The 26,097-nt window shown below is 41.2% G+C and overlaps 1 long non-coding RNA gene across 2 annotated transcripts in view; it reads right to left on the reverse strand.

Annotated features, from left to right (window-relative positions):
- Positions 1–26,097, reverse strand: part of LOC107401874 (uncharacterized) — a 104,862-nt gene that overhangs the window by 49,742 nt on the left and 29,023 nt on the right. The window lies entirely within an intron of this gene.

The raw sequence follows: 26,097 nt of genomic DNA on the forward strand, positions 1-26,097 counted from the left end.
GAGTTGGTTCTCTCCTTCTACGCTGTGGGTTGCCTTCAAGTCTGATGATGGCCTTACCCGCTGAGCTACCTTGGTGGCCCCTATCTTTACTTTAAAAACACACATATTACTCTTCAAAGGAGTGTCATTTCCTCTTCCTGACATCCTGACCACTAGTACGAACCAGACCAGAGCCGCTCACTCTGGACGCACTGTGATGTGCAGGGTTTGATTTACTCCATCACAGTCTCCCGCCACGCCTCCCTCTGAAGTCTGCGATTGAAATAGTAGAAGAAGACAACAGCCCAGATTCTGAACCGGAGCTTGAGAGACTTTCTGTGAGGAAAGAGCTCATGCCTCTTGAACGATCTCCAGCACTGATTTCCTCTCGGGGACTTTTCTGGTTTAATTTGTGCATCTCAGGCCTTTTATACCAGGTGATTCTACACACACACACACACACACACACACACACACACACACACTACATATACATATCATATACTTTACACACAAATATACAACATACTTCATACACTATAAACATACACACCACATACACATATACAAACACACATTCGTATTCCACATACAACACTACACATATACATATACACATATATACATCACACATATACATACCATACATATACACATATACACATATACACTACACACACACCACACACATACACACATGCACATACATAGTACACATATACACTACACACATGTACTACACACATACACATACCACACATACACACACACTACACACAGACATACCACACACATACACACATGCACATCCATAGTACACATATACACATATACACTACACAATATACTACACACATACACACTATCACACATACACACACACTACACACAGACACACCACACATATACACACTAAACACACATACATACTATATTATACAAATATACACCACACATATATACTCCACACACACACACATACTCATATGCACACACAAGTGCATACACACACACATCATCATCATCTTTCTTCTTTCCTTCCTGTACTAAGATCACTGTACTCTTCATGGCTAGACATTCACAAAAGGGAGAAGACAGTTTAGGACTATGATAGTATCCCACCTTGGACATCTCTGTAATGAAGCAAAGACCTCAATATAGCAATAACTTACATAGTACATGTCATGCGATAAACTCACCCCTATCTGCCCTAAGCAATTTATACGCGTTCACATAACCTCCCCCACAACCATCTGAAGTAGGCCTTACTGTAGCTGCTCTTTTACTGAGTCAGCAAATGGGGCCCGGAGAAGCTAAATATCGTGACCCGGAATCACCTGAAACGGTTCCCATGAACTTCCCATGTGAAGCTGTGAAAGTTGGAAGGCGTAGGCTTTCAGGTCATCCTGTTATCCCAGGATGACTCCCTAGAAGAGGCATTGGTCAGGATGGGCATTAACTGACTGGCCTCAGTTTACAGAATCTGGTGACCCAACTCTCTGCTACAGAGACTATGGCTAGCATAATTTGGTTAAGGGAACGGTGGGCACATGGGGGAGTTCCCCGGGGAACACTGGGTTAGTGCTCTGTGGCCGGAGGCAAATCTCCTGTGTTCGACTCCTGTGTCTTTTGTCTTTGCTCCACGTTTCAAGCATCGGGTTCTTTAAATTTCAAGTGGAGACAGTGACAGTTGAGCTCGTCATGAGAGACAGCGAATTCCCAGTCTTAGGAAAGCCTAATGGGCACACAGGCAGGTAGGATGATTGTTGGGGAATCCTCCGGACCCCTCACAGGTACAGTCCTACACTGCTTGGTACCACCACCACTTTCACCAACTGGCAGACTGACCAAGTCGCTCAAATCACCTCCGAGGTGTGCAGCCTTGGGAGTGTTGTTCCCAGCATCAGACTCCATGGGGAGGTAGCTGAATGGTCTATGGTACCTTCAAAACCCCTGGACTGCAAAAAAACATGCCTGAATTGTGACAATAATGGGTACAGCCAACAGGAAGAACTTTCCTAAACAGACCAAGTTGATTAAATACTACAGCTTTCATGAGCGCTCCCTCCATGGTGATATTTAAACACAGATGCTTCCACTGTGAATAGTTTCAGGATTTGATCTGGTCATAGAGAAAGGTGAATAATCGTGAAGGATGCTACAGTCATCCTGTGGATGCACAGTTCAGTGTGCTCCATAGTTTTCTGCGGTCAGGGCTTGGTCCCAAAGTGGTGGTGTTGGAAGATGCCTTTGGGAAGGGCTTGAGGGTCACACCTTTGGAATGGCCTGTGGTGCCTACCCCTGTCCTTTGTTCCCCAGACACAGGGATGTCAGTGTGCTGTAATATATGCTCCTGCTTTAACCATTTGCCACACCCACCAGAGGCCCAAAACAATTAGTCTACTCGGTCTTGAACCAGAACTTCCAAAACTGTGAGCACAGTGAATATATTAGAAGTTAATTGTCTCAGGTACTTTAATATAACAATATTATATTAATATTGGTATTCCCCCCTTTTGTCCCTTTAGAGTGTTCTGGCAATATATTTCCTTGCTTAGTGGCTTAGTGTTGCCAATTACCCTCCTTTAGATGCTCTGGACTTCTTGGTCATTAAATCAGTTGCACTCATAATCATTATGATAATTTCATTGTTGTACATTTGTCTGTGTATACATAACTTCCTAATACAGGCTCTCAGTTTCCATAGGAAAGCCTATGATCATTACCTACTATAATAAATGGCTTATGTTATATAGTGCTTTAGATCATGCACTATATTATATCCCATTCAGTCTCAGAACAATTATGATATGAATTGGCTATTATTATGGTCTAAATTTTATAGAAGATGAAACAGAGATATAGGTATTTACCAAGATGTCTGAAGACAACATAGCTTGTTGGTAACTAGAACTCTACTTCAATTCCATGGACGAACTCAGACAGAATGAGGGTAAGAAGGAACAAGGGATTCCATGCCAGTGCTCACAAGGCTACTTATTTCCTGGTCCCCAGAGAGCCTGGGTACCTACTTTTAAGGTAGACCCTCGTTCCTGTTACAAGACACTGTGTCTATTCAACCACATAAACCTGCTATGGGTTTCTCACCCTGGCTGGGTTTTCCATTCATAGCGACTCCTAACAGCAAACCTTGACATTTTCTTGAACTACCACCCTCAGACAGATGACAAAACTCAAGGAAACTCCAAGAAATTAGCAACCTGCTGTGGTTACAGAGGCAGTTGTAAGCCAACTTGTTAGACAGAAAAATACAAAATCATATCACCATGAAAGAACTTTGCAACCAAGAAAAATACAAAATCATATCACCATGAAAGAGCTTTGCAACCAGGAAGACATTATTGGAAACGGTCTCCATTTAAAGCACCTTAAAAATCACATTTATGAGGCAGGCAGAAGGTCACCTAACTATCTTCCAAATGAGGAAGTTGAAATTCCTCTTGCAGTGCGAGCTGGTATGAACCCCAAGAACAAGGAGCTTGTGGAATCATTACATCAAACCAACTCGTTAAAACAATTCTGCAGTCGGTGCCAGTAATGGATGATGATGGGAACCTTAGCTCTAACTATTTTCCCAATTTTGTGTTTCAATTTTGACACCAGTATTGTGCTAACAATGGTGGCTGCCTTCAAAATTGCTTCGGGGGTCTTTAAAAAAGTAAGAGAACATTAAAAATCACAAAGCAAGCTAAAGCACACAATTTTCAGAGAGACTGACATCAACAAAATAGCAAAATTTCAACCAGAGTTACTAAGTAAAATGGGCCTTTTTCATACAAACCCACTAACGGCATTTTCACAGTGTCCTCCTTTATGAAATAAAGAATGCCGAGTCTAAATGAGAATTATTTGTTCAAATGATTTTGAGCATCACAAAATGAACCAGTGTGGGTCAAAACAAGTACCTACCTAGGTAGGATAAACTCTATAATTTGAAAGAAGAAAAATAAGAAATTATTTAATATTCAGATTTATAGTTTATTTTAAATGTGTACATATTTATTTTTCACTCACAAATACATATAAGGTGTGATATATGTGGGGATTAATAAAAATGAAACAGGTATTTGAAATGTTACAACTCAAAATAAGCTCATGTTATATAATAATGAATTTTAAATACAAAGGTTCCATGTTATTTCACATATATTAAAATATTTCCAAATAACATAACAATTTTAAAATGTGGGCCACAAAATTACAAAGTTAAAATACATCAGTAGTATGTTTTTTTTAATTAACAGTTTATGTTAACATTTTTAAGAGATAATTTTGAATTGAATTCTTATACAAGTTTACCACTGTGCTAAGAATAAATACAGAAAAATATATCGGGCTGTCTTTTCAAGGGCATTTATATTAGAAATGAGATAATAGAATATAGTTGGATGAAAACTTTTCCTGTTTTTTACATGTGTGTGAGTGTGCACATGTGAGTGTACATGTTTATGTGTGTGGGAGTACACATGTGTGTGAAAACTGGAAGTCAGTCTCAGGCATCCTTCCTCAGTTGTGTCTACTTCTCTAGCTTTTATTTTCATTATTTTGATGTGGGGCCTCTTGCTGGAACCTGGGAATGATGAGTTAGGCTGGGCTGACCCTGGATCTGTGATTCTCTGACCCCCCAGCTCTGGTATTCTGAATGTGTATCCCACTCCAGCTTTTTACATGGGTGCTGGGGATCGGACTCACACTCTCAGGCTTGGGTTACTGACTGAACTACCTCCTCAGCCCCAAGTCATGTACAAGTTTTACATAAATGTACTATAGTTGGGCGTGCAGATTGCCTCTAATCCCAAAAAGGCAAAATCTCAATGAGCAAAAAATGAAGTAGGCTTTCATTTTTACTCACTTTTTTTTGTTTTTCAATGCTGGGGTTTGAACTCAGAGCCTTATGAATATGTTAGGCAAGTGTTCTACCACTGAGCTACATCTCCAGCCCAAGATTTTGGTTTTTTTTATACTAATCCACAGAACATCAAAATATAAATGACCATTCCACATCCACTTCTATAACCTATCATGGGCAATCTCCATCTTCTAGCTGGCCAGCTAGTGTGAGTGCCTCAGGACATCCAATACACACAAGTCTTCTTGTATACCAGTTCTACTCAGAAGGAGAAATTCTCCCCCACATTAACACAACAACAACAACAACAAAATGGAGCCCCCAACAGGGCAAAGTGCTTGGGAGCTATTAAAACAAAACAAAACAAAAAACCCTACAACTTAACACCCTAAGGTTTTCTTTTTCACTTTTAAAATGAATCTTAAATTTAAGTTGTGTTTGTGTAGCAGTTTTTTTGCAAAACCCTGTCATAGGCTTGGGACTATAATCCCAGGATTGGAGAGGCTGAAGCAGAAGAATTGCAAGTTCAAGGCCGGCAAGGGTCTAAGGTGAAACCCTACAAGGTGAACCCTACAAACACCAACCCAACCAACAAAAACCAGCAACAGGACTTAGAAGGCTAGTTCAAGGACCTCCCCTAAGGATAAGCCTGCTCCCACACCACCATCAGTTTCTTCTACCACCTTCTGGTCTCCCAGTAGACCCTCCCGGCTGACTTAATTGAAGTTACCCGTGAACTTTCAGTTTTGATCAGACTTGGGTATAACTAGATCAAGCCAAAGGAAGAATGGGCGGAAACAGGCTGAATGGCCTGGTCAAGAATTAGTCACACAGGACTTGGAGCTGTATGTAGCTCAGTGGTGGAGAGCTTGCCTGGTATGCACATGGCCCTGGGTTCTACCTTCAGTACTACCCAAAGTGTGGGGGGGGGCGAGGAAGGGGGGGCCAGGGATGGATGACACATCATTAAATGAGGCTGTCAGTAGGTAGCTCTGGAGGAGAGCTGGGGTTACATGTAGTTCTGTGACAGAGAGCCTGCTGAGCATGTGTAGGGCTATGGGTTCGAGCCTTAGGAAAGGAAAGAAGGAGGGAGGGAGGGAAAGAAGGAAGGAGAGAAGGAGGAGAAAGGGAGAAAAAAGGAAGGAAAGAAGGAAAAAGAAAAAGCTAGGATAAAATCTTAGTTGCGGCTGGGGAAGTAACTCAGTAGAACAGGACTTGGAAGGCAGAAGCAAGGGGATTAGGTAGGAGTTAAAGTCCAGCCTTGGCTACATATCAAATTGAGGCCTGCCTGGGCTTCCTAAGACCTTGTCCCAAAAGAACAATGACAACAACAACTAAAAATAAAAATAGTAACATTAAAAGTGAAATGTGGCCGGGCGGTGGTGGCGCACGCCTTTAATCCCAGCACTTGGGAGGCAGAGGCAGGCGGATCTCTGTGAGTTCGAGGCCAGCCTGGGCTACCAAGTGAGCTCCAGGAAAGGCGCAAAGCTACGCAGAGAAACCCTGTCTCAAAAAACCAAAAAAAAAAAAAAAAAAGTGAAATGTGATTAACAGCTAAAGTATATGGCAGACATTAACGTTTTTCTTAACCAAGAGAACAAGTATCTCAGAAAAATAAATTAAGGGGAGTCGGTTCTTAAATTGACCAAACTAGCTTCATGCTCATCTTGCTATGCTATGATTCCAGGGGTGTTTCTGGGTGGGCACAAAGCCACACACAATCCACAGCCAGCTGCTCAGAAGCTTTGCCGATGAGCATCTTGCCTTTAACATGAAACCTGTCCAGGCTAAGACCTGCTATGCTCACCTTTAGGGCTGTATGGGAAACCCAGCTAAGCTAAAGGCCCAGGCAAGGAGTGAAGGCTCTCTTCCACCTGCCAGGCCTCAGACTCAACCTGTGCCTAATGCTGTCTGTGTTCCCTTTGGGACTGAAACCCGCAATTAGCTCGACCAAGCTATACAGCTGTCTACAGATATTCACTCAAATTGCCCACAGCTTCTTATTCCAGCCCTTCCCCACTGCCCTCAAAGCAACAGGGGCAGTATAAATAGCTTTCAAAATAAAAGCGCCTAAGGCTTGTTAGGCATCCATTTGTTTATTCAATCAGGGCACCCAGGAGACAGCAGGGGACTGAGTCCCACTTGGGCACTAGGCAAGCCCAAATCTCTGCTTGTGTGACCCTTGAATTTTTCTTCTTTCAGTTATTGTCTCCCAAGACCACACTGGGAAGGTTCTGCCAGATGACCTGACTCTATGGAAGGCCCGGATTGGCCTGTGGACGTTATTGGAACAGTGGATTACAACTGTAATTTGACTCTAAAAGTGCACTTGAGTTTTTAACCCATCACAGATGCTGTCTCATGCAAATGGAAACCTGAATGTGGTAGAGCACTTGCTTAGCATATGGGCCAGGGTCCCAAGTCCAACACTGCTGAGAGAGAGAGAGAGAGAGAGAGAGAGAGAGAGAGAGAGAGAGAGAGAGAGAGAGAGAGAAATAGGATGCTCAGTGCAGGACGTACATGTACATATATCCAGGTAGAGTTTAACTTTTTACAAAGTTCATGTATCAACTTCTGTAACTAAACACAATGCTATGCAAATTTTAACATATTACTGTTGCCCTCCAATTATTTCTGAAGAGATTGCAGCAAAACAGATGGAAATGAAGGCGACCCGAAGGAAGAACAAGAATCACAAGGAAACACGAGCACAGCCTCACAAAAAATCTCACCCAATTCTGAGTGACTCAACACCAGGAGTTCACTAGCAGCAATGAACAGGAAAAGGACCTCAGCCAAACCGGAAGCTCAGGAAGCAGCAGTTGAGGCGTGAAGTTGGTTCTGTGGCAGAGCTGGGCATCAGAATGGCAAAGCTCCCATTGGCAAACCCAACTGTTCCTCACACCTCAAGAGCTCTGGAAAGAAGTCAAGCCCACCCTGAGAATTCTCACTGAAAATGACAAACCCAGTGGGAAGAAAACTGCAAGGGCATTGCATCTGTTTTTCCTCTCCCACCGTAAAACATCTGGAAACAGCTGCTGAGAGAAGCAGAGAAATTGTACCAGGAGGCAGAGTCTGGCAGAGGGACATAGGTCTCCAGCTAGATGTTATCTCTCCATCAAAAGGAGATACATAGCTACCACCGAGCCAGTGATGATCGCAGGGGCACAGGATGGCGAGAAAGATCCTCCAAAGGAAAGGCAGAATCTGAGATGTCCAACAAAGACTTCCAGAGAGGCCACCCTCTCCCCTCATCCTTAGTCAATGAATAAAATAAAAAGCAGCTCTTTAACTATGGGGCCTAAGGGGAAAGCCAGATGATAGTGTGAGATGGGGTCAGAAGGTCACAAGCATTGTGAAAGTAAGTACATCTGGGCTTGCGAGAAGGCTCGGCTGCGGAAGGTGCTCCCAGCACATCCCTGGAGCCCACATAAAGGCGGAAGGAGAAAGTCAACTCCCAGAATTTGTCCTCTGATGCCCCCCCACACACACACACGAGGCTGTGGCACACACACCAACACTCATGCATACATGTACACCACACACACACACACACACACACACACACACACACACACTAAACTCTTTTTTTTTCTTTTTTCTTTTTTCTTTTCTTTTTTTTTGGCTTTTCGAGACAGGGTTTCTCTGTGTAGTTTTGGTGCCTTTCCTGGAACTCGATTTGTAGACCAGGCTGGCCTCGAACTCACAGAGACCCACCTGCCTCTGCCTCCCAAGTGCTGGGATTAAAGGCGTGCGCCACCACCTCCCAGCCTCACAATTAAACTTTTTAAAAATAGAGAGTACATAAGTATAAAGAGGCTCTGTTTTGAAAAGCAAACAAAAAATATGTAAGAGGGAACTGTCTAAGCATAATCATGATTTTTAAAAAATGGAACGACATCAGTGCAAAGACATACCTACTCACCACCACCTCTCCTCCCCAGGAAGCAACACAAACACCAAGAAACAGACTAGAAAATAAAATTCAGGGCCATGGAGACGGCTCATTGGGTAAAAGGTGCTGGCCACCATGCCTGAGAAACTCAATTCGATCCCCAGAACCCAGGCAAAAATTAAATTAAAAAAAAAAAAAAATCAGAGGCAGTGGTGTGCATCTACAATCCCAGCACTCCTATGTTAAAATGGTGGTGGGGTGGTGGGGGTTAGGGGGAGCCAGGAGGATCCCCTGGAAGTTCTTGGGCCAGCGAGCCGAAAGTATGCATCTCACGGTAGTATACAGTGAAACACGGTAGAAATCGAGAAGAGACTCCTGAAGGTTGTCTACTGACTTTCGAGTGTGAGCAATGGCGTGCATGCCTCCTCCCAAGCAATAATAAATAGATAAAATTCAAGAAACAAAAGAAACATGATTCCTATGTGCCTTTAACTGAATACTAGGCCAACCCAGGCACGAGTTCATAAAAAAAGACAAAATTACAGGGGGAAGTGGGGGTGGGGGAGGGGGGAGTGGATCTGGAGAAACAGACGAGGCCCAAAAATGCCATTTCAAAAATTAACAAGTAAAAATGCCAAAGAGTACAATCAACCTAGTGTAATAGAGATTACAGTCATAGGTTTATAGACTAAAACAAAATTATGTAAATGAAAAAGGCAAATGTATTAAGTAAATCAAGGAGAAGTCAGTGATCAGGAAGAATAAAGGTGAGTAACAAAATAATAATCATGACTATACGTGTCATTGGAGGAGCAAATTAACAAATGAGGTAGAAAAAGTATTAAAAGAAATAACAGAAGAAAATATCCCTTAAAGTAACAACCTTTAAGCAGTGTTCCTTATGAAACAGGAATGATTCTACTCACTCTGTGTATAAACAATCCCAGCAGCTCTAAGAGGTGTGTTTAGTTATTTACTCTTACAGATAAACAATTTGATTGAGATATGCAGGATTTAAGTGACTTGTTGAATCCCTCCAGTAAATACTACTAAGTGTAGAAAAGCTTACATCCCCATCCTACACAGTCTCACTGTGTTGCCGAGCTGATCTTGAACTTTTTTTTTTTTAAAGACATAGGTTCTAGAAATATTTAATTTAAAAGCTCACAACTTCAAAATAAAACATCAGGGCTAAAAACGAAAAGGACTTTTTAGGTATTCAGCCGGAAAAAACGTAGATGTCCAATCATGCAGGCAGCCTGCTTCACGATGAGACTCAAAGCCGAGATACAAAGAAAGCTGCTTGCCTTTCTCAAACAGTTCAGCCCAAGAACAGTAGGCTTTGCAAATGCAGAGGCAACATCTACAAATGAGCTCAATGAAACAGGACCAATGAGCTGTTTTAGAAGAGAAATGTGTTTACAGCAAAATCTAGCCAGTTAAACAATAAAATGAAATAACTCAAGAATGGAGAAGACGCAGTAAAATGATACAGTAGAAGAAGTAAGTTCTAGACAATAGCTATGAACTATGGGTAGATACAAGAATGAAAATGACACAAAACTTGATAACGCACAAATAAAAACAATATTACTAGATACCACTAGTAAAACAGCTGCTATGGCCACGGAAGCAGCTCAGGGAAGCACCTGGGAAGTTCTTAATTTACATAGCAGGGAATAAATCAATGCCCAAAATCAGTCGTGGAGGGTGAAAGACCCACTGCTACCATTTCCTAGCCCTGCAGAGCACTAGCAGGGATACTTTAAGAAAGGATGTGCCCAGAGATAAAAATAAATTAATAAATAAATTTTTTTTTTAAAAAAAAAGCTTACTTGAGGCTTAAAACATTCTCAATCTGTTTTCCTCTTTGATTTTAAGTAACATTCCCTGTAATATTTTTGTTTTAAAATAGCAGGACAAGCACAATCCTATTTTATGTGAGGCTAATAATATTTTGAGGATCTGTGTCTCTCCATGAGCATCCACTCAATTCTTGATCTAGTTATATGAACCTAGAAATGTAGCGAACTACTTTTTTACTTCTTTATTTTACAGTGATGGGAGATAGAACCCAGGACCTTGGGCAGACTGGGTCAGCTCTCTACCATTGAGTAATGTCCCCACTCTACATAGTAAGAGGTTCACAAACTTGAGATCCTCCTGCCTCCATCACCTCAACATTGCTATTATCCACACCTGGTGACAAACACTTTCTAAAAGAAACAAACAATAAGGCGAGTTTTATGTAAACAAGGAAGCACAGACTGGGGAACTGGACAGGACTTATTACTTCCTTTGTTTTATAAAGTAAATGAATCAGACAAACACACACACACACACACACACACACACACACATCAATGGGAAGAGTCATGTAGTCTATTCCAGTTATATCATATTTGGTAGGTAGTCTGATATCTTCCTTCCTTCCTTCCTTCCTTCCTTCCTTCCTTCCTTCCTTCCTTCCTTCCTTCCTTCCTTCCTCCTTCCTTCCTTCCTTCCTTCCTTCCTTCCTTCCTTCCTTCCTTCCTTCCTTCCTTCCTTCCTTCCTTTCTCTCTTTTTTGTTTTTGTTTTTCTGAGACAGAGTTTCTCTGTCTGTCTTTGGTGCCTGTCCTGGATCTCGCTCTGTAGACCAGGCTGGCCTCGAACTCAAAGAGATCTGCCTGGCTCTGCCTCCCAAGTGCTGGGATTAAAGGTGTGCGCCACCACTGCCCGATGATAGTCTGATTTCTTATCAGGAAATTAAGCACTATGGAAGACTATTTGTGAAAGGAAAGGTACTTGTTTGTTTGTTTGTTTGTTATGTGTTTTAAAACATTGCATCCTCTCCTTCATCAGAAATAACTAACCCTCTCTACCATCAGATAAACACCATTGCAGACAGTTTTTATGCTGATATAAGAAGTAGCAGATGGATAGATGGGTAGAGGGCTGAGCAGTGATATCTTATGTACTATTTTAACTAACAAGATACCGTTTAATCTCTAGACTGTGGTATTGTCTAAAGTAACTTAAGAAATCAATGGCAGAGTTATCCATAAAAGCCACCCTTTGAAATGTATAGTTTAGCATCTACACGCTGACATTTAGTTGCTTTCTTGAATGTCAATTCTGCTGGTTTGGTATGTATATATACAGTTCTACTTCCGGTGTATATCCATGGCTGACCCTCCTGGTGCTACTCTATAGTGTCTTATCCGCACCCAGAGAAGGGAACTAACTGTGCCCCTCTGACATGGAAGGCCTAATACAGGATGTCAGAGCAAAGGAAGTGTGGATGGAGTCAAGAGGATTAAGAGAGGAAGAGGGCTTAGGTGCAGTGATGTGGCTTCCAGTGTGTGGGCAGACATGGAAAACAAGCAGATGTGGCCTCACAAGAAAACAAAGCTTGAAGAGAAGAGGACTGCAGGATGGGATAAAATCCTAGCAGGATCTGTTTTTACTGCTTACAAATACTTCGGCATACACGGCTGTGAATAGAATCGGTGATGCAAGAGGGGTGAATCAACCTCACTTCCATCGATTCACTAGTAAAAGGGTGCTAAAACAAGACCGGAAAGCAGCTTTAAACAGGGCGTGGTGGTACATGCTTGTAATCCTGCTGCTGGTTAACCAAAGACAAGAGGAATGAGTCCTCTGGGTCTCACTCAAGCCAGCCCAGCCCAAGTCCTGAGCCCCTGGCCTGAGGTGAGAGAATGTGCCTCAAAGAAACAAGGTTGGTGACTCCCAAGAAACAACACCCCCCCCACACACACACACATACACAGACACAGACATGCACACACATGCACACACGCATGCACACACACATACCCACACGCTTACATTCATGAAAACCCAAACACATCACACACACTCATGATCACACAAACACATTGCACACAGACAAAAAGTATTCTGAAAGTGGCCTACATCTAATACATCTGGGACTAGGACACGTGGCAGACCCAGGTGGCCAAATGAAAAGACTCACTACGGGGGACGGTGACACTATTTCCTCTGGGGACACAATCCAAAAGCCACGAGAGTAGCTCACCGAAGGCATAAGACACACAATCGTGAAGACATTAGATATTTAAAAGTCATTTTCTCCCCAAGCTATGAGCATTTTTCACACCAGGAGGGGACACACAGTGCACACAACGGCAGGATACCCAAGAACTTCACTGCTTTTCAGAGTTGTTTTGTTTATTTGTGGGTTTTTTGTTTTGTTTTGTTTTTCAAGTCAAAAGTTTTGACTGGTTGTTGGTACCCCAAGTCATACAGGAGGGCCTAATTAGTCCCTAACATATAGCTCCTCACAGGGGTCCAGTCACCCTACTAGAGATTCTAAAGTACTGTCACTGGGCTTGAAGCCACAGGAAGGAAGAGGAGAGAAGGAGCAGGAAATGAGGAGGCCTGAAGGAAAGGATTGGGGAAGGGGAGGACAACAGCAGCTTTCCTTAATGATCTGGACCAGTTAGGGTCACCTGCAGGCTCTCTGCTCCTTTTTCTTGCACTGCTGTATCACTCTTCAGTGGCGGAGATGTAGCTCACTTGGTTGTGTTTGCCTAGCACGCATGAAGCCCTGACTTGGACATATGGTACTGCATAAACCAGGCATGGCAGCGCATGCCTGTAACCCCAGTACCCAGGATGAGGCAGCAACATTGGATCATCCTTGAGTATATAGTGAGTTTGAGTACAGCTCTGACTACATGAAACCCAGTCTGGAAACACCTCTTCAATACTGTCACTAGAGAACTTTTCCGGTCAGAGGTCTTCAATGGCTCTCCAGGGCCCCTTGGAATTAATACAAAGTCCTTTGCTCAGCATTCAGCTTCCTCTACAATCTGGCACCTTTTGGGCTCCCTTTGTTCCCTGTTACCATTCTCGTCACCCAATGTTCCAATAACAATAGCCTCTAAGGTTTCCAGCATATACTGTGCACCCACCACTGCAGATTATTGTGGAGTTCCAACAGCCAGACACGCCTGTGCTCTTTATCTTTCTATCAAAATCCCACTCACAGCACAAGCCTGAGCTCACAACGCTCCCCACCCCCTTGAGCTCCCTACAGCATCAGCTCCTGTAGATTTTGACCTCTAGTTATTATCCGATTCATTTTGCCTTGAATTTACAGCAGTTTAAATCTGTTTTGATTTAAACTTGCCCCTGTAAGTGGTAAGTGAATGAACATTTGCAATCCTACTGTGGGACTTTCTTAGATATCATCTAATGTATCCTGGGTTGCTGTGTTGCCAGAGAGGCAAGTCTGTGGGAAAAAAGCACCTGTCTCCAGGCCTAACTATCTGAGTTCCGCACCCCCCAACCCCAGAACCTATTGGGTGGAAGGAGTTAACTGACTCCCATGGGTTATATATCCTCTGGCATTTACATGCATGCAGTGACATGACACACACATACAAATGCATATGAGTGCTTGTTATGCTATACTGGAAAGAAAGGGGGGGGGGTTCTGTTTGAAATCTGAACTTCTGCAGATAGGAGATTCCTGAAATATGTTTCCTTTGAGAGTCTTGGTGGAATGAGAATGAGTTAGATGGATTATTTCACAATAGCAATAGGAATTGTTATTGATAATCCAATAGCACAGAGACAAGACTGACAGAAATTGAGTCCTGGATAAGCCTGTCTTAGAAAAATGCCCTAGCCAGGAAATTGTACCATCTGTTTTCCCTCCTCTTTTCTTTCTTTCTCCCCAATCCCTTGATGCTTCTTGTTCTTGTTTACTCCATCCAGGTGCTCAACACCCCATCTCCAGTCAACTCTACCCAGGAGCTCAGCACTCCATCTCCAGTCAACTCTACCCAGGGGCTCAGCACCCCATCTCCAGTCAACTCTACCCAGGAGCTCAGCACTTCATCTCCAGTCAAATCTACCCAGGGGCTCAGCACTCCATCTCCAGTCAACTCTACCCAGGGGCTCAGCACCCCATCTCCAGTCAACTCTACCCAGGGGCTCAGCACCCCATCTCCAGTCAACTCTACCCAGGAGCTCAGCACTTCATCTCCAGTCAAATCTACCCAGGGGCTCAGCACTCCATCTCCAGTCAACTCTACCCAGGGGCTCAGCACTCCATCTCCAGTCAACTCTACCCAGGGGCTCAGCACCCCATCTCCAGTATACTCCATCCAGGAGCTCAACACTTCATCTCCAGTCTGCTTAAGGTCAATTGTTACTAAGCCAGGAGGTTCTTATTCCAGACCAGTCATGACTTCACTGATGTTCTATGGACTTGAGGCAAGATGGGCTACTTATGCTTGCTCAGTTTTTCCTGGTACAAAAGAATTATGAACTAGGTAGTCTTAGGGGCCTCTATCATTTCTAGAAAGTTCTTAATAGCTTATGATGAATGAGCATATGCAACATGAACAAAGAATCAATTCATTCTTCAGACTAATTTGAGGATCACGTAAGCAGGGTAGTTGGGACTCTGTCTTCCTGTCCCTCTCCACCGCCTCCCACTTGTTTATGTGTGCACTAATGTTCTATGTGTGTTTTCTTGTTTGAGAAAAGGGAGGAGAGACAGGAAGCTGCAAATCTATGAGAGTACATTATTAAAAATTGTTTTTCATTTATTCAAATGAACACCTACATGCTAATAAGCATTTCTTGGTTACTCTACACTTGGGATTACCATGGTTTTTTTTTTTTTTTTTTTTTTTTTTTTTTTTTTTTTTTTAGTCAATGTTAATGAGAAACTAGTGAAGACTAATTTTAAATAAGTTAATCTTATGGTAGAAGATCACTTGAAAAATCCACAATCCTACAGAATCCAGCAACCAACATCAAGAAGTAAGTTGCTTCCATGTATATCTAACAACATCCTCAAGGACATCCTGTCGAATAAACGAATAATCGAATCAACAGGGCTGCCTGGATGACTGCAGCAAGAAGAAGCGCGTGATGGCTGATTTCGGTTAGATAATCAATGAAAGCTTTGCAACTAGCCAGTGGATCTAAATTCAGCTATTTTTTTTTCCCCCAAAACTATCAATTAGACCTTCCCTCAGACAAGTGAGCGTGAGTCAATGAAGCATTTGTACAGGGACACTGTGCTCTGTCAGATAAACTCCATGTCAGGTGTCTTCATGAACAGGCTTGAACCTTCAGCTTGATGCTGGTGGAGCCCACTACAGACCCCCCACAAGCTTCACGATGCAGAACCCTGTGACTCTTCTGCTGGATTAGGGAACTGAAAGGAATCTCAGGGTCTCTGCACAGCGAGGGTCAGGCTCACACTCACATTCATTTTCACCAATTGTGGGCTGAGCTCTGGGAGTCCACCAAGGCTGTCTTGCCCAAAGCCATGTCACGATGGCAGCAAATTAGAACTGCTACAGTGGCCCCCATAAAAACAGCTCTGACTCTAGAAGGACTGCCACTTTGCTGGAAGTAAAAGGTATGTGCCTTGGACAAAGACAAGAATTCTGAAATAAGAAAAAAGGAATAAAAAAAAATCTACTCTGATCAGACATTTTGGGCAGTGTAGGGGACAAGATGATAATGAAATTGTGAAGAAAAAGCAAGTATTTGGGAAGAAAAACAAGCGACTAATGAACTCCACAGGGTGAACCATTATTTTTAATGCAAACAGAAAGAGCAGGGTTTTTGTTTTTGTTTTTTGACAGTGAGGACCACCTAGCTAATACAGGCAGTACTAGCTCATAAGAGACCAAAGTACTAACCAGACCACACAATAGCAAGCTTTGAGTTCAATGCCATTTACATCAATACAATTTTTAAAAAAAGAAAAGAAAAGAAAAAGAAGGAAAGAAAACCAAAATGGTTATCACATTTTTGCTCAAAAATTTCAATACAATGTTTTTAAGACTCTGTTTTCTCAGGATTTTTTTTTTTTGCTCTATTAAATGCTTCTCCTAAAACCAAATACATATTTTTCTATTGATTTCTTGGATACTTTTGGTAGAAACTGCTAGCATTTTGTTTCCTGAGAGAACCTTTCCTAAAGATGCAGTTTTTAAAATCCAGAACATTAAAAAATGATTACTATTTTTTTTTCAAGAATTGTGTGATTATAGAGTAATTACAATTTTAAAAAGTTGGCTCTCTTTACAGCTCTCAGAATGTCTTTAATTATCAGGCAGAATGCACTGACTTTTCTCCTTTTATACTTGTCCCTAAATCAGCAAGAAATGGGGAGGGGGATGTATGAGTGGGTCATGTTCTCCAGAGAGTAAACGTTTACCAAAAAGGGGGGAGAGGTAACAATTTTAATAGTAGGGTTTCAAAAAAAAAAAACTTGATACATCAGTTCTAATATTTTTGTGCCTAGCATTTGGCTTTATGTACATATGCTCTTTCAAGAAGACAGCGGCACAGAATTTCATTTGACATGTAGACTGCATGTTTAAACCTACCTCAAACGGCCTCTAATTTTTACTTCTTGGGCTCAGACTATTTTCCTTTCCTTTTTCATTTTAAATTTTAGTTTTGAAAATTGTTCTGGTATTTCTCATTCTTTTTTTCCTAAAATTTCTCATTTTCTTAACAAAATCATCAGTAAATAATAATCGAAGGCTCCAACTATACAATTATATCACCAACTGCTCTCCTAATGATCTCAAGGTACTCTACAAAGACAAAATCAATTTCTCTTTTTTACAAGATTTAAAAATTTGACAACTGCATTTTCTTAGCAGAATATTGATACTGAAACATTCTAGACAGGGCTTCTCTTAGGCCATATTTTGGATTCTCCTATATTCAAAGCTGGAGATTAAAATTTTATCCAAAGGTTTTTGGTTTAGCATTGTTAACTATAATTGTATAATACTATAACAAAGGTTTTTTTTTTTTTAAAGAATCAAAAGGGTTCTGGTGATTACATCAGATTTGAGGGTTACTTACTTTTGAATAAAAGACCACCTCATGCCAGAAATATGGCTAATGTTTAGTTATGTTATGTGGCAGATCTCTACTCTGATTTTAGGTGAAATTTAGTATTTCTATATTCTAATTCACCTTGGACGAGCATGTAGCTCCATGCTCACACTGAATTTTCCCAGACACAAGGTTAAATCCCATCTTTTACATGAGAAATATGAGCTTGGATCTTAGTGTGTATGTTTGTGGGCGCGTATCTGTGTGTGTGTGTGTGTGTGTGTGTGTGTGTGTGTGAGAGAGAGAGAGAGAGAGAGAGAGAGAGAGAGAGAGAACATCTGCACAGTTGTACACTTCTGCATAAACAAAATAGCCATTATGAAATTAACAGCACCTAGTCCCATCCTGATTGCACAATTTTAGGGTTTCCACCATGTTACTGAGCTGAGCTGTTGAAGTCAGCTTCCTATATCCACCTTTACCTTGTCCTTTCTGACAGTAGTTCCTGGCTGGTGATATACTTTTCCCTCATCCTTAGAAAGTTTTCTGAGACCTCAGCCTCCTTATTCTATTCTGTTCTCACTAAATGTACATTTAGTCTCCCAGAGTACATAACATTAAAAAAAAATGTCTCAGTCCCTTAAAGAGAAAGAATAAACATGAGTTGATTTCCCTCTCTATCACAACACTTCTATTTGAAAAAAAAATCTTTATAAGCCATCATTTCCTCAGTAAGTAGCATATGAACAACCAACAGAAAGATCGGGAAAGACTCAGGGATAGAAAGATAGTGGCCCTGCTCATCCTGTCTGCTCAGGAAAGGCAGGACGAAAGATGGAGCAAGTTCATAAGGAATTCCATCTCCCGATTCACTTCCTTTCATTTTCTCTCTTCCACATTAGAAAACACATTTAAGTGCAACAGGTGCCTGAACATACTCAAGGAAGAAAAATAATGAACAATTTGTGAAATTTTGGGGAAAATTATGAGATTTAGATTTTTTTTTTAATTTATGGAAATTTTTAATTTATGGAAAATTTTATTAAAATTCACTAATTCTGGAGTGTGATTTTTTTGAGTAACTATCAGAATTTGGCAATTTAATTTATTATAAGACTTTCCTGCATTTAGAGAAAACATAAACATCCTCTAAAAGCAAAGCAGAGTCACCGTTAAGTGCCATTTATAAGTATAAGCATCATACATAAAAGTGTCATTTATAAGTATAAGCATCATACATAAAACAAATGATTTGGATATGTCACACTAAGGCCTATAGACTTATAATCTATAAACATGAAAAGAAACAGAAGAAATAAACTCAAAATGAAAACATAAACTTAAAAATTATGATTTAAAAATATGCTCTCAGTTTAAGATTTTATGTAGAAAAAATTTGATCAATATCTATATTTCTAACTCCCCAATTTTTAACTAAAACAGAAATATTAACTTCAAATTAAAGAATGAATATAAGCATCAGAAAATGGTATATTTCCCTCAAACAAACACTCATTGAATGAGTATGTAACTGTGGAAAGCTGTATTTCCTTTGGATCAGGTGAAAAGCTATTATTTTATAGCCACACATAAAATTCTGTATGAGATATTTGAGCTTTGATAGGAAGATAACCTTTACTAAATTATATTTAGTATTGAACAAGTTAGCAATGCAGAAAACAAACACACACACACAAAAAGGAGAAAAAGAAAAAGAAAGACAAAGCAAAGAAATAAAATTCGCTTTTAAGTCTCAGATTAGCTAAGAGGCATCTTACTGAGAAATAAGATTTTAAATTGAAAATAAAAATCAATGATACAGTTCAATTTTGAGGGGTTTCTTTCTCTCAAAAGCACTTCCCTTGCTCCCAGAATTTTAAATCATCACAAAAAAAAAGAAAAGAAAAAAATCCAAAGCTAACAGCTAATCCTTAAAAAAAGCAATGAGCCTATTTATTTATTTATTTTTCTTTGAATACCATTTGCTTGCTATTTGGCATGTCAGCTACCGTTTTCCTGACTGCTCCACATTTCAACGTAGCTATTTCTTGTGTAAAACTAGCTGAGACAGGTTTTTTTTCTTCCTACCAACTACCTGAGGGGTAACTTTGGGAAGAAGCATCTATGCTTTGGAAGGCTCTGAACAATATAGGAAGATCCTAGGCTGGGCATTCATTTCTATGACAGCTTTAAACGCTATCTTAAACTTTTGTTTTACAAACAGCAGGCAGCAGATTTAAATGCAGAAACCTAGCCAGACAATTGTTTGAAAATTCCTTTCAGAGTTTTTATTATAAATGATAGTTTCTGTGCTCTGTTGCCTCTATATACATTTTCCTTTTAATTTATAAACTAAACATAAAGACATTTACTGGCTGGAAACGGTTTTCCGTTTTTATTAAAACATTGTCTCATGAATGTGGTGTTAATGCTCAGATAAGACAGGAACCAAATGGAGCTTAAATGTTCAGGAGGCCGATTTGCTCACTGACCCTTCCTCCGCTGACAATGGCAGGGTCTTCAGAAGATTTTATTTGGGCTCCTAGAATCTGACTTCTGCTTTGCTGTTCTTACCTCTGGCCCAGTTGCTCTGGTTAGCTCCCATCAAAGAGGAGAGGAACCTCTTTAATGAAAAAATATCATTCCTCTCACTTGAAAAAAAAAAAAAACCCAAAACAAAACTAAAACAAGAAACAACCCAAAAAATCCAATAATTACCAAAACCAAGGTCTTCCTACATAGTTGAGGCTAGCCTCTAACTCAGAAGCCTACTCCAAATGCTGGGATTACAGAACATTTAATTTGTTCACTTAAGGCCAGAGAAGGTCTATGTCTGTCTGTCTATCTGTCTATCTGTCTGTCTGTCTCTCTGTGTATTTTGTTTGTTTGTTTGTTTTTGTTTTTCAAGACAGGGTTTCTCCATGTAGTTTTGATGCCAGCTCTGTACACCAGGCTGGCCTCAAACTCATAGAGATCTGCCTGGCTCTGCCTCCCAAGTGCTGGGATTAAAGGCGTGCACCACCACTGCCCAGCTTCTGTGTCTGTGTGTGTGTGTGTGTGTGTGTGTGTGTGTGTGTGTGTGTGTGTGTGTGTTTTTGAGGATTGAACCCAGGTCTTGCACATACTAGGCAAGCTCTCTGCCACTAAGATACATCTCTGGCTTTTATTTCTTTGTTTTATTTTTAAAACAATCCTCAAATCTGGATCTTAAAGATGAATTGCCCCTGGAATCATGACTCCCTTAGAGATAGCTTAGACAATCTGTCAGATGAGACATTAAGCATTCAGTGTGGAATAAGTCACTGTGATTTAACTAACCAGAGTCTGTGACATAGAGACCGGGAAGCCCCACACAAAGTCCCTGGATGCTATCATCTAGGCAGCACAGCCCAATGCACAGCACTTGGAAAAGCTTGGTCCAGTCCAAACACTGATTGGGACCATGAACTCTAGAATCTTCTCCTCCCTCATGACATCTAATGACTTTCTAATTGCTTTTTTGCTTGCTCATTCTTCATCCAACCACCCCAGGACCTCCCTTATGTAGATCTGGGTCCGGAGGGGCCTGTCTCAACAATATTAACAGTCCATATTGGTTGACACCATACTGCAGGCTAAAGGTCCAAACTGACATTTCGTTTCATCTTTCCAGCAATCTCATCAAACAGGTACTTTCAGTATCTGTGTTTTATAGGTGAGGACATTCGGGCAGAGATGTAACTAGTTCAAGCCATGCAGTGGATTGGGGCAATATTTGGCAGGAAACCTACTTGGTCTACAAAGCTCATTGCTCTCGACCATGAAACTTCCCTGTTTCCCCCACTACCACCTACTGCTTCCTCCAAATGATGCAAAGAGATAACAGGACCACTCCTTAGGCTGTGCCTGACATGTCCCTGAGCTTCTGTTTAGATACGTAGAAAGAAAAGTGGCTGAAGAGAAGCAGGGAGGGTGGGCTCCGGTTTTAAATGTAAAAAGGTCTGTGGGAGAGGATGCCAATATGTATGCAAACTAAAAGAAGAAGGAAATAATCCTCAGGGCCCCAAACCAAACTCCCGAGTATCTCTTTCTTGTCTTTGGAATGTCTTAGCTCTACTTGCCAGGTTTGAGGTACAAATGGTGGCCTTGGCCCTCAGTTTTCTAGAATTATCCAGGAAATGCAGGGTCTACATCCTATTTTTCCTGTAATCAACACTAATGCTTACAATCAATATGCAAAAAAAAAAAAAAAAAGCAAGGAGGACAAATTATGTGGACCAACGTGAAGAAAACAGAGATTTGAGGGAGAACGAGAAGATCGTAGAAGACACTAAGGTTTCTGAGACTCTGAAGAGTGAATTTAGAAGAAGAAAACAAATCATTCGTGGGAGGGGATGAGAAACCATCGCTCACAAAAGCACGACTTCTGTTAATCCTTGGGGGAAATTGCCCAGACTCTGAACATTTACACTAGCACTCGGTTGTGAGTAAAGCTTGAATGGCAAGAACCTTAGGTAGACTGGCTTTTGGACAGACGGAAGGGTGGGGTTTTCTGTTTTTCTTTTATTTTTTAAGGTCAAAGAGAGTTTTGCAAAAACAATTGTGATTAAATTCAGTAATAAAAAAACAGGAAGTCACAACATTCAAGGGAAGATGAAACTGGAAAGCAGCGGTCCATAAGGGAGCATGTGAAGGGGAAGAGACCTTCTTACAAGCCCCTCTGCTAGCTCCTGGCCTGGATAATCCCAGGCACTGGCAGGCTATGGAGCAAAAGGACAGATGCTTCTAAAAAATATGATTTTTTTAGTCTGTCACTCTGGGAATAGTTCTGGTCCCATAGTTCTTAAGTCTATGGGCTAAGCCTTTACGACACTGCCATATGTATCAATTGGGATAGAAAATAAATCCAGCCATAATAATAGTGACAAGATTAGAAAGAGTTATCATGTACTGAGCATTAATGGAAAGCAGTTTACATGCACAATCTCATTTAATTCTCGACAGAATGTGATAACAGGTGTCACAATGATCCCCATTTTACAGATGAGAAAGTTGAGAAAATGAGAACACGTGGTTTATCTTCTATGAATTCTTACAGCTTAACCTCACAGTACCAACCCACCGCTTTCCTGCTGAACTGGAAATTCCTAGACTTCACCCCACCCCCTGACAATTCACACAAAGCTTTTATAGCCCTCATCTGGCCTTTTCAAAGATGACCATCTCCCAGCAGTGACTCCCATTGGCTATGCAAGGACTAACGTGGAATAAGAGCATCTAACCCCTCCCTCCCACTCACAGATACATTAACATCTGATCAGTACTAGAGTCAGCAAATGACCCCTGGCCTCCTCACTAAAAGGCAGAATTTGGGGGCACTAAAGACAGATAAAAAAAAAATCTCTGAAAGACCAGAACTAGTCTGAAAAACTAGTCTGCCCTCTGACCTTTCTATGTTCGGTTGAGCCTTTAATGTGCCTGTTTTCAGGCTGGGCTGTAACTCAGTGGTAAAACACTTACGCAGCACACAGAAGGGCCAGGGCTTCATCCTCAGCACTACAAGCAAATGAAAGAACAATCCCCTTCCCGATAACATCCATTTTCTTCTTCTTCGAGACATTAGCAGAACTGCCTGCCATCAAGTCTGCTGCTGTGTTATCTGGAAGTTGTCAGTCCACTAACCTCACAGGCCTGGACTCTGCTTTTCAAGGGACCCTTTGAGAGGCTCTGGCTACCTACGACTTTGCATCGTGGTCAAAGGCATTCAAGGAAATTTGTCTTTGCTGTGAACCTTAAGGTTGTGGATCACTGAACAGCTTCACATAAACTTGTCTTCCTTTCACCAGCCCTCAAACTCTGCCAAAAATACTACCTAAGAAGAGATGGATTATCTCTGTAAGATTCCTAGGACTAGGCTGGTTTGGACATCAGCCTCCCTCTTCTCCCACATCCACTTTGCTTCTCAGATATTGGCTGGCAGGACAGGTCTGTATTTGTTCTAAACATGTGCTCTATTACGTTCCAAATGCTTGTTCTCAAAACAGAAAGGACCAAACATCACAACACACACACACACACACACACACACACACACACACACACACACACACACACACACGGGGCAGGGGGGAGAGAGGGAGAGAGAGAGAGAGAGCACAACAGGGCAGCTAAGTTTTTGTTTTTTTTTTTTTTTTTTTAAAAAAAAAGGAGAAAGGGGAGGAGGGAAGGAGTTAAAATCAAGATTTGATGATGAACCCTAAACTCAAATCTTAATACCATAAACTGAAAGCCTTTGAAGACTAGAGAAACATGAGGCCCATGGAGACCAGGGGCATATTGAAATCCCTGAAACATTTATAAAATGTTTACACTTTTCTTTTCAGGAAAGTAGAGTCTATTGCTTCCATCAGATTATTAAAGGAAGAATGATTTCTTTCTAAGTCCAGTGCTTGAGGAGAAGATCTGATACACACTGTAGGGACTCAGTAAGTCTTTGTTAACTACGTATTCAACAGTAGCAGAGTCAGCACATGGATGAGAAGGGTGTGAACGCCACAGTATCTCATTTACAGATGGAGAAATCAAGGCCTGAGAGGGCCATTCAAGATTCATGACCTGCATGGGCCTGAGTATCCTTAAGTATTTACAAACCTATTTTCACATTGTATCACTTGGTATTTTTTCTCCTTGTCTCTTTTTGAAGCACAGAATCTTACTTCCTAGTTAGAAGCCGTCACTAAGTGCATCTGGGAAAAACAAAAGCTGTGAGAGCCCGTAGAACTGGCCACTAGAGCCATGGGTCTGAGCTAGCCCACATGTCATGGCTGCTCTTCCCATATATATCCTGAGGACGTAATTAACATGGCATCAAGATGGCTGCCATTGGTCAAAGTTCATGAGGCAAACATAATAAACTCAGATCTGGGAGAAGGCTAAAATTTAAGTTTCAAACTGATCTTGGCAAATAACTATCCCATTAGCAGGTGGTCTTCAGAATTAACTGAAGAAAGAAAAAAGGAGAAGAAAAAAAAAAGAAAGAACGGTCTGTGAGATGGCTCAGCAGACAAAGGAGCCGAGTGTGACTCTTGAAACCCACATGGTGGGAGAAGAGAACTGACCCCGGCAAGTTGTCCTCGGACCTATACACAGGGGCTGTAACGTGTATACCCACACAGATGCATAATATAAGTAAACGTAAAACAGAGAAGAAAAGAATAGGAAAGAATGAACCGGAGGGACAAGAATCATAGACCTCCCATTGGTGAGAAGGCTCCCAGGAGAATTCAAATGGGGCCTACAACTGTGTTACCAGATCCCAATGTAGCCATCAGACAAGAAAAGCTAATTCAGTTACTCTGCTCCCCAAGAAAGAAGAAAAAAATGAGAAAGAGGGGTATTCATCTCATCAAGCTCCTTCCTGCAGGCAGAGGCTTTGAAAATGACCGGCACTGGGATTCTATGACACAGCAACTTTCTTGGGCTGAGGCTTGCTCAGAACCTCTAAGTAGCATGGTGAGTGTCTCAGGGAAGAGATGAGGATTGGCCTAACCTTCAATCAATGCCCCCAGGACGCTCCTAGCTAGAGAGACTTGCTATCAACACTCCTTTGAAACCTTACATTCTAAATGCAAGCCATTTTGGGAAAGGAATCTGTTATGACATCCTGCATTGTATTTATGAATAATCTCTATGGTTTGGCAGTGATAGGCAATATTTAGTGACTAATAAATGAAAACCCAGAGAAGACCATGTGGGTTGGAGTCCCAGCTAAGTGATCTAGGTAAAATTACATAAGCAACTTGATATATAAATAAAATGGAGAGATTGGCATGCATGTTTATATTATATGAGACCTCCCAGTTTTTGCATACCATATCTATATCTATATACTATACTGTTTGAAGTTTAAGCTATCAATGGATTCTTCCAACATCATTAAAACAGATTAACCTACAGACAAGAAAACCATACCTCCCCAATATTGCATTCTTAGCTGTCCTCACACGTCAGCTGGAATATCAATTGAGGAGAAAAGTGAGTTGATCTTAACTTCTTAGAATTAACCTATTTCTCAATGATAGATTCTGGGAACCTCAGATTCTTATATATGAGGGGGGATTCAAAAGAAGTTAGGCCTAACCAGCAATCTGACAGCTTTACCCCCACTTTACAAGGTGGGATTTATAGAAGATTCCAGTCAACTTGCTTTTTTATTTGAGTTCTGCTCTCAAATTGTAAAAAAAAAAATTTAAAAATCCCTATGACCATCATTGAATTAATATAGCAAGTCAGTCCATGACTTAACAATCTGAAGGTTTTCTTCAGTGCAATATGCCTCTGTTCTTTCAGTCCCCCTTCTAAGATTTAAGGCAGCTTCCTAGTTGGGCTCAGGTGGAACCTAAGGATTAGCTTGGTAGGTCTGTTTCTCCCTTCCTCACAATTCTACCAGCCTCTGCTTTCAGTCTCTTTCAAGCTTTGAACTGAATATCCCAGTAAGAATCAAAGTATGACTGAAGCCTGGAA

The sequence above is a fragment of the Peromyscus maniculatus genome, chromosome 4 (genome assembly GCF_049852395.1).
Source record: "Peromyscus maniculatus bairdii isolate BWxNUB_F1_BW_parent chromosome 4, HU_Pman_BW_mat_3.1, whole genome shotgun sequence".
NCBI lineage: Eukaryota > Metazoa > Chordata > Mammalia > Rodentia > Cricetidae > Peromyscus > Peromyscus maniculatus.